The sequence below is a fragment of the Peromyscus maniculatus genome, chromosome 10 (genome assembly GCF_049852395.1).
Source record: "Peromyscus maniculatus bairdii isolate BWxNUB_F1_BW_parent chromosome 10, HU_Pman_BW_mat_3.1, whole genome shotgun sequence".
Classification (NCBI taxonomy): domain Eukaryota; kingdom Metazoa; phylum Chordata; class Mammalia; order Rodentia; family Cricetidae; genus Peromyscus; species Peromyscus maniculatus.
The window spans coordinates 89,421,704-89,428,440 of NC_134861.1; the positions used below are offsets into that span (position 1 = coordinate 89,421,704).

Genomic DNA, 6,737 nt, shown 5'->3' on the forward strand with positions numbered 1-6,737 from the left:
AGATCTAGAACTGGGATAGCTAGCTGAATCTTAGGGAAATTCAGGGTTTGGGTGTTTTGTGGAAACTCCAAAACAATTTGAAGGTGGTTGCACTAATTTGCCTTCCCACCAACACTATGTAAGGGTTCCTTTCTCTCCAATTCTCATTATTATTCATGGTTTTTAATTTGGGACGGTCACCACTCTAACTGGGATGAGACAGGATCTCAAGGTAGTTTTGATTTGCATTTCTGTAATGACCAAGGATTCTTCTACACACTTTCTCATGCACTTATTGGCTATTGAGCCTCTTCACTTGAGAAGTAGCTGTCCAGTTCATTGCCCATTCATTGGTTGGTTTGCTAAGCTAGACTTGGACAGAATCTCTCTCCTCATGCTACCCCCCTCCCCCGCTCCCCTTCTCTTTCCCTCTCCCCCAAAGTCTTCCATTAGTGCCAAGTTATGGAATCAGGCTAATTGCTCACCAATGAATGGATGAGTAAAGAAAACATGGCATATGTATACCCTCCACCTGTTTTCAGGAAAACAGATAGAACCATAAAACCAAAGATCATCACGCAAACTGAAGTAAGCCAGAATCAGAACAAGTCTCACATTTTCTGATATGTGTCATTAGAGAAGAAAGGAGAGAGAGAGAGAGAGAGAGAGAGAGAGAGAGAGAGAGAGAGAGAGAGAGAGAGAATTAGGAGACAGACAGGGACCTGTAAATGGGAGGGTAAATGTGGTTAGTGGGAGTAACTATGATCAAACACATAGCACATATATGTGTGAAAATGTTATAATGAAACCACCATCTTGTGCTGTTAATATACACTATTAATAAAAATTGAGGTTCGAAGAGGATAACTTTTCTCTGAAGTCACACATCTAGTAAACAGCGGACTTAGAATCTTGTCCAGTAGTTTACTGCCCACAATAAGACCTGATTGTGGACTGCCGCCTTACATGCTACCAACTTCGACGAGTTTTAATATTTGTCTCGGCAAACAACAACAAGTGTTCAGTCTAGCCGTCCTTTCCAGTGGTGCAGGGTGGTGGTTCCAGGCTTTTCTCGTGCCTCCTCATTTCTCAGCTCTTTCAGAGGAAGGAAAATGTTCTAAATGTTAGGGTTCATGGTTCCTAGTTCGAACATTGAAACCGTTGTAAGACCACCACTGTGACCATGGCACAAAGCCTTCTGAAGCCTCTTCCCGAGTGACACAACAGACACTCCAGCTCCACGAGGGTGTAAGGCAAAGCAAGGGGGAGAGCGGCGTGCTGGCTGCCTGTGTGAGACTGAGCGGATCCCATGCTGCCGGCACAGTCACTTGCCAGAGAGACTGAGCGGATCCCATGCTGCCGGCACAGTCACTTGTCAGAGACAATGGCTCTTGGCACGGCACTGGCGTGTGAGGCTTGGGAGCGGCGCCAGCGAAAGCAAGCCTTTTTGTACCGTGCCGAAAGCAAGCCTTTTTGTACCGTGCGTGCACAGTGCTGTGCTCGGACCGCAGCTGAAGTTCACGGAGGCCGATGCTCTGAGAAGCGCCTCTCACCAACAACACACCCACCCAGACAACTCAACAGATCGGAGAATGAATTTCGAGGGAGACGCGAGGTGGTGTAATGGAAAAGACGCTGAAATAGGAGCGAGCAAACCCTAATTTTAATTCCAATGCCGTGACTCTGATACCTCCTTTAACTTCCATTTTCCTTATTCACTCACTGGCCTTGGCACCCAGCCACCCAGTCCACAAGTTCGTATTGAAAGTCAGCTTGTGTTAAAGGCCTTGGACCAGATGATGTGGGCATCCCATGATTCTCATTTATGTGTATTGGGGATAATAATAGTCCCATATACCTCAAGTTGATGTAATGAGGATGAAAATCCAGTTTCTACTTGGAAGAAATGGAAATACTTACACTTGTTTTGCTTACTTCATGAACGTATCATGAGAATCATATGAGATGAATGTTATGAACTCAAAATAGAAAATGAATATGTGGAAAAATAGATATTCTGACCAAGAAGAAACATATCACTGTTGGATATTACTTAGGGGAAGGTGTGTGTGTGTGTGTGTGTGTGTGTGTGTGTGTGTGTGTGTGTGTGTGTGTGTGTTTGTAGAGAGAGACAGACAGATAGAAAGAGAGACAGAGTCAGAGAGAGAGAGAGAGAGAGAGATCTAAAATTGGGTCATTTTTTTCTCCTCTTGTCTGTTTTAGCAAAATCAAGAGTCCTAAAGCTAAAAATAGAAAATTAAATAATCATTGTTGGACTTTTTGAGAGAATCAAAGATAATAACTTAGCTTGTTGCTTCAAGCTCAGCTCCTGGTTTCCAGTAGTTTGCAGTGTTAGGATTCTGAAATTCCTGACAGTCCTGGGGGTGGGAAGTGTTATTCCTCCCAGAAGAATTAGGACTGAGTTATGCTGCACCTTAAGAGAAAATAACAACTCTAAGTCCCTGGAGTTAGAAGCAAGAAGTTTGCGTTTGAGATTTGTTTGTTTTTTCAGACAGAAAGAGCCTGGAGAGAGACCATCCCACATTAGCCGCTCCTGCGATGTCCTCTGAGGCCGGCCGGGGTCACACCCCACCCATTATCTCACCACAGCTTGACCCTGCTCCCAGCTGAAAACTGGAACTCTGTTAGAGACAGAGAGGAAGAGAGTGGATGTGAAGTCAGCTGGCAGTCCAGGCCTTCCACAACGTTCAGGAAAATAAAACAGTGAAGTACAGACAGAATCTACTCAGGCAAAATGATCTTATTTTAGCTATTCCTTTGACTTTTAAGAATCTTGTGAAGCCAAGTATGGTGGTGTACATCTTTAATCCCAGATAGAGGCAGGTGGATCTCTGTGAGCTCCAGGCCAGCCTGGTCTACAGAGCGAGTTCCAGGACAGGCGGGGCTACACAGAAAGATTCTGTCTTTTAAAAACAACAACAACAAAAACAAAAACAAATAAACAAACAAAAAAAAAAAGCCTGTGAGCTGGGGGGGGGGGTGTCACTTCTCTGTGATATACCTAAGAGGAAAAAACTGTTATCTGTTCTTACCAGTTTAATATCTGATATGTCCTCTATCCAAGGACAGTATATTAAATGGATTCTTTGGAAACAGGAGGTGGAATAGGAACTTGCTTTGTCTGCTCCGTGGATCAACCTGCTCTTGCAGTACCTCCAGGAACAGAGCACCCTCCCTCAGAGGGAATGTGTATTGTTTGAATTGACTCATACGCTGGGGTGTGGTTCCGTGGTGGGGTACTTGCCAAGCATGCGCTCAGCCCTGGGTTCAATTCCAAGCACTGAACAAAAATAAAAATCATTTTTATAATATATTTATAATAGTATTTGATTTAGTAAAAAGTTATCTGCCAGGTGAGTTTTTAATATTTTAAGTATTTATATCAGATTATTCTCTAAAATGTAACATGATGGAACAAGTATCTTATGTATGTATACCCAAACCCCTTTACTTTAAATCAAGTTAAATTATAGCCATCTAGACATTCTGGTTCCACATGGAACTAAGCTGTCAGCTGCTCAGCCCTCAATGGTCTTGTGCCAAAAGGCATTTTGACATAAACAACTGCATAAAAATGTTAAGACATTTCTGGATTTTCTTCAAAAACTAAGAATGTCCTTCCATGGTGGCCACACAATGTGCATTCCAACTTGTCACTTCCATGGCACTGTGCACTGAACGAACTCTCCTTGGTACTGTACGTGGATCTTATCCGTGAGAATTTGTCAGCCTTTCTATGGATCTGGAACCTGTATCTTCAGACCCTGTCGTTCGGAGCAGCTATTCCCGAGGGATACGGCTGATGTCACACAGAGCTGAGGAGCATCCAAGTCTGTCCTGGGTAAAATAAGATGTGGAGAAATTTAAAATATGTAATGTGACCTTAAATCCATTGCTTGTGTTGGGTTTTTGTTTTGTTTGTTTGTTTGTTTTTGCTGTTGTTATTCAACTGGACACCACCTAGAGACATCTGGAAAAAAGGAAAAATGCAAGTGATGAGAAGTCTGTGGGGCCTTTTCTTGATTCATGATGGATGGGGGAGGCCCCAGCACTCTATGGGCAGTGCCACCCTGGGTAGGTGGTCCTCAGTCGTGTAAGAAAACAATCTGAGGAGTCTTGGAGAGCAAGCCAGCAAACGGTGTCCTTCCATGGTCTTTGCTTCCATTCCTGCTTCCAGATCCCTGTCCTGAGATCTTTCAATGATGGACTGTGACATGGAAGAGTCAGCTAAATCAACTCTTTCTTCCCCAAGTTGCTTTTGGCCATGATATTTATCTCAGCGATAGAAAGCAAACTAAGACATCATTTAACCACATCAAGTTGTTAATTAAGAATAGCAGAAATAGTTGCGTTTGGTTATTGGTAAGGTAGCCTGGCCCCCAGATATTACTATACTCTTAAATAACAGCTTAGTGGTCGCCCCTCATCTGGTCAAAGGATTCCATTACTGACTTTCTGAGATGTTTAGTAAAGCTGTTCCTTAGGGGTTATCTGTTTATTCCTCTAATGAAGGACTCTTCTCTGTACTGACCCACTTCACTCAGTGTTCTTCCATCTTAGGAGTTCTTAGCCTAGAGGACCTTCTATGCTCTGAGGTTGCTCTTTAATTCTGAGCATATAGTTGCTATGTCTCCAGGCAAAGGTGGGCAAGAGAAAGTGACAGCCATCCTGCTAAGTGGAGCAAATGCAAATAGAAAAGAGACAGAAGTATGTTCAGAAGGATGTTGTCCGTCCATCTAACAGCTCTATAGAGATTCTTAGGATGGAGGATGGAGTGGTGGGCTTAGAGCACGGGCTGGAAGAAGATTGCTAAATTCATTTCTTACAACTGTTTTGCCTTAGCCCTTTAACCTTGGGATTCAGTTGTATTTCCCATAAAGTACCATGAACAAATACACTAAATATTACCTGTAACCATTAGCCAGCATCATGCTGAGACATGGACAACAGTATCCTCTCACATTTGAATGGCTTCTCTTTAAAGCAATGTTTGATCTGATACAAAATACAAGAGACTATTCCTGGGATGGCCTCAACAATGCTCAGCCTCTTTCTGGAGCATTTCAACAGAAGAACGGAGACTTGGCTACCCACTAGCCCGCGTGCGTGCGGCTCACGGTGATTCTGAGCCTCGCAGCTCTCACTTTGTCCTTGCCGGAGTCTCCCGCGGGCCTGTGGCTTTGATGCTCTGCTCTTCCCGGTTTGTGGTTGCGCTGTCATCAGCGGTCCGTTTCCTGTTTTGTCATGTCCAGCTGCTTGTCTGGCACCTCAACTCCTTCCTCTTCCTCTGCAGAGGATGTCGACATTTCCAGTACAGACGGGCAATGCCACCGGCTCCTCTGGCTGCAGCTTTTCCTTTTTTAAACCTGCTTTGAAGCTTCATGAGTTTCCTGTAATGACTGTGTTTCTGTTTTGGCTATTTTAGTATGTATGTGGCTTTTGATTTTGATCTGGATTTGCATCTTCTTAGCCAAAAACCATCTCAAACAAGTAGTTTGGGGTTTTGCTGGAAGGTAATTTGAATTTGTTTACAAGATTACCAACTCCCAATTTAGATGACCTAAGATTTCTGAAGGGGAGTGGCCTTCCCAGATTGTCTTGCTCTTATTATTACTAAGCTATGTTATTAGGCAGGGATGGGCTGTTTTGTTTGTGAGCTGATCCTGCTTCTTATAACTTTAAATACTTACTACTGAATTGGGAGAAGTAGGAAAGCCATTTGAGCGGAGCTGAAGAATTAATTAAAGTCAACCTCAAACACAGACACAGCCGCATGACATGATAGAGCTATGTCAATCAGAACAGGCACACACACACACACACACACACACACACACACACACACACACACGTACACCACATAAAGCACATGACTATTTCATCATAGTCATCTGACATCTTCTTGCAAGAAGTCACAAACACAAAATAGATATGAACAAAAATAACTCAGTTGTCATAACAGATGAGGAGTGATCTGTCTTCCCATTCTGCTCCTCCCCCTCCTCCCCTTCCTCCTCTTTCCTCTCTCTCTCTCTCTCTCTCTCTCTCTCTCTCTCTCTCTTGCTCTCGCACTTTCTCTCCTCCTTCTTGTCCTTCTTTTCTGTCATCATTGTTCATATGAAAAGTAGAAAAAAAAATCCCAATTATTTCTCTGACTGCTCTCAATAATGGGGCCCAGCAGTGTTTGTTCGACGGATCTTCCCTGAGCAACTTCGTGCTCCAGGTTCTCACAAAAGAGGCCAGACAGGTCTCTGCCACCCAGAACCTTCTATTTGGGTGGTGGTCATTTTTCTCTTTACCTTTGGGTGCTGGAAATTTCCATTTCTTTTCCGGAAAACTCAACATGTTTCAAGATTCCATGAGGAAGACGGGGAGGCGGGAGAAGACTGGGCTTCGCCTGTGTCCCGTCTCGAGGTTTCCTAAGAAGCCAAATGCAGTGCAGAGCCCCTTCCTTCCTGTTTCTGTTGCTCAGAACTCACAGCCAAACCCTAGAACCTAGGAAGTCTGTCATCTTTCCACCATGTGGAGACTTTCACTTCAGTTCTTCTTTTCATGAGATGAGAAGGCTCCTCTTCCCTGACCGCGTTTCTCCCTGCCACCCTGTCAGCTACAAGCCTACTTCCAGCTCTCTTCTTGCTCTGGTTTTCTCCTCAGAAAGACTTTTATTGGCTCTGCAGGGTCACTATTTAGACTGCCTGGAAACCCACCATTTAAAAGCCACCATAAAAGGCTGGGAA

The 6,737-nt window shown here is 43.9% G+C and overlaps 1 non-coding gene across 1 annotated transcript; it reads left to right on the forward strand.

Moving 5' to 3' along the window:
• The first annotated feature begins 2,981 nt into the window (after window positions 1-2,981).
• Window positions 2,982-3,175, forward strand: LOC121821071 (U2 spliceosomal RNA). The gene has a single exon (XR_006061766.1). It is a non-coding gene; the product is annotated as a U2 spliceosomal RNA (small nuclear RNA).
• Window positions 3,176-6,737: the final 3,562 nt, after the last annotated feature.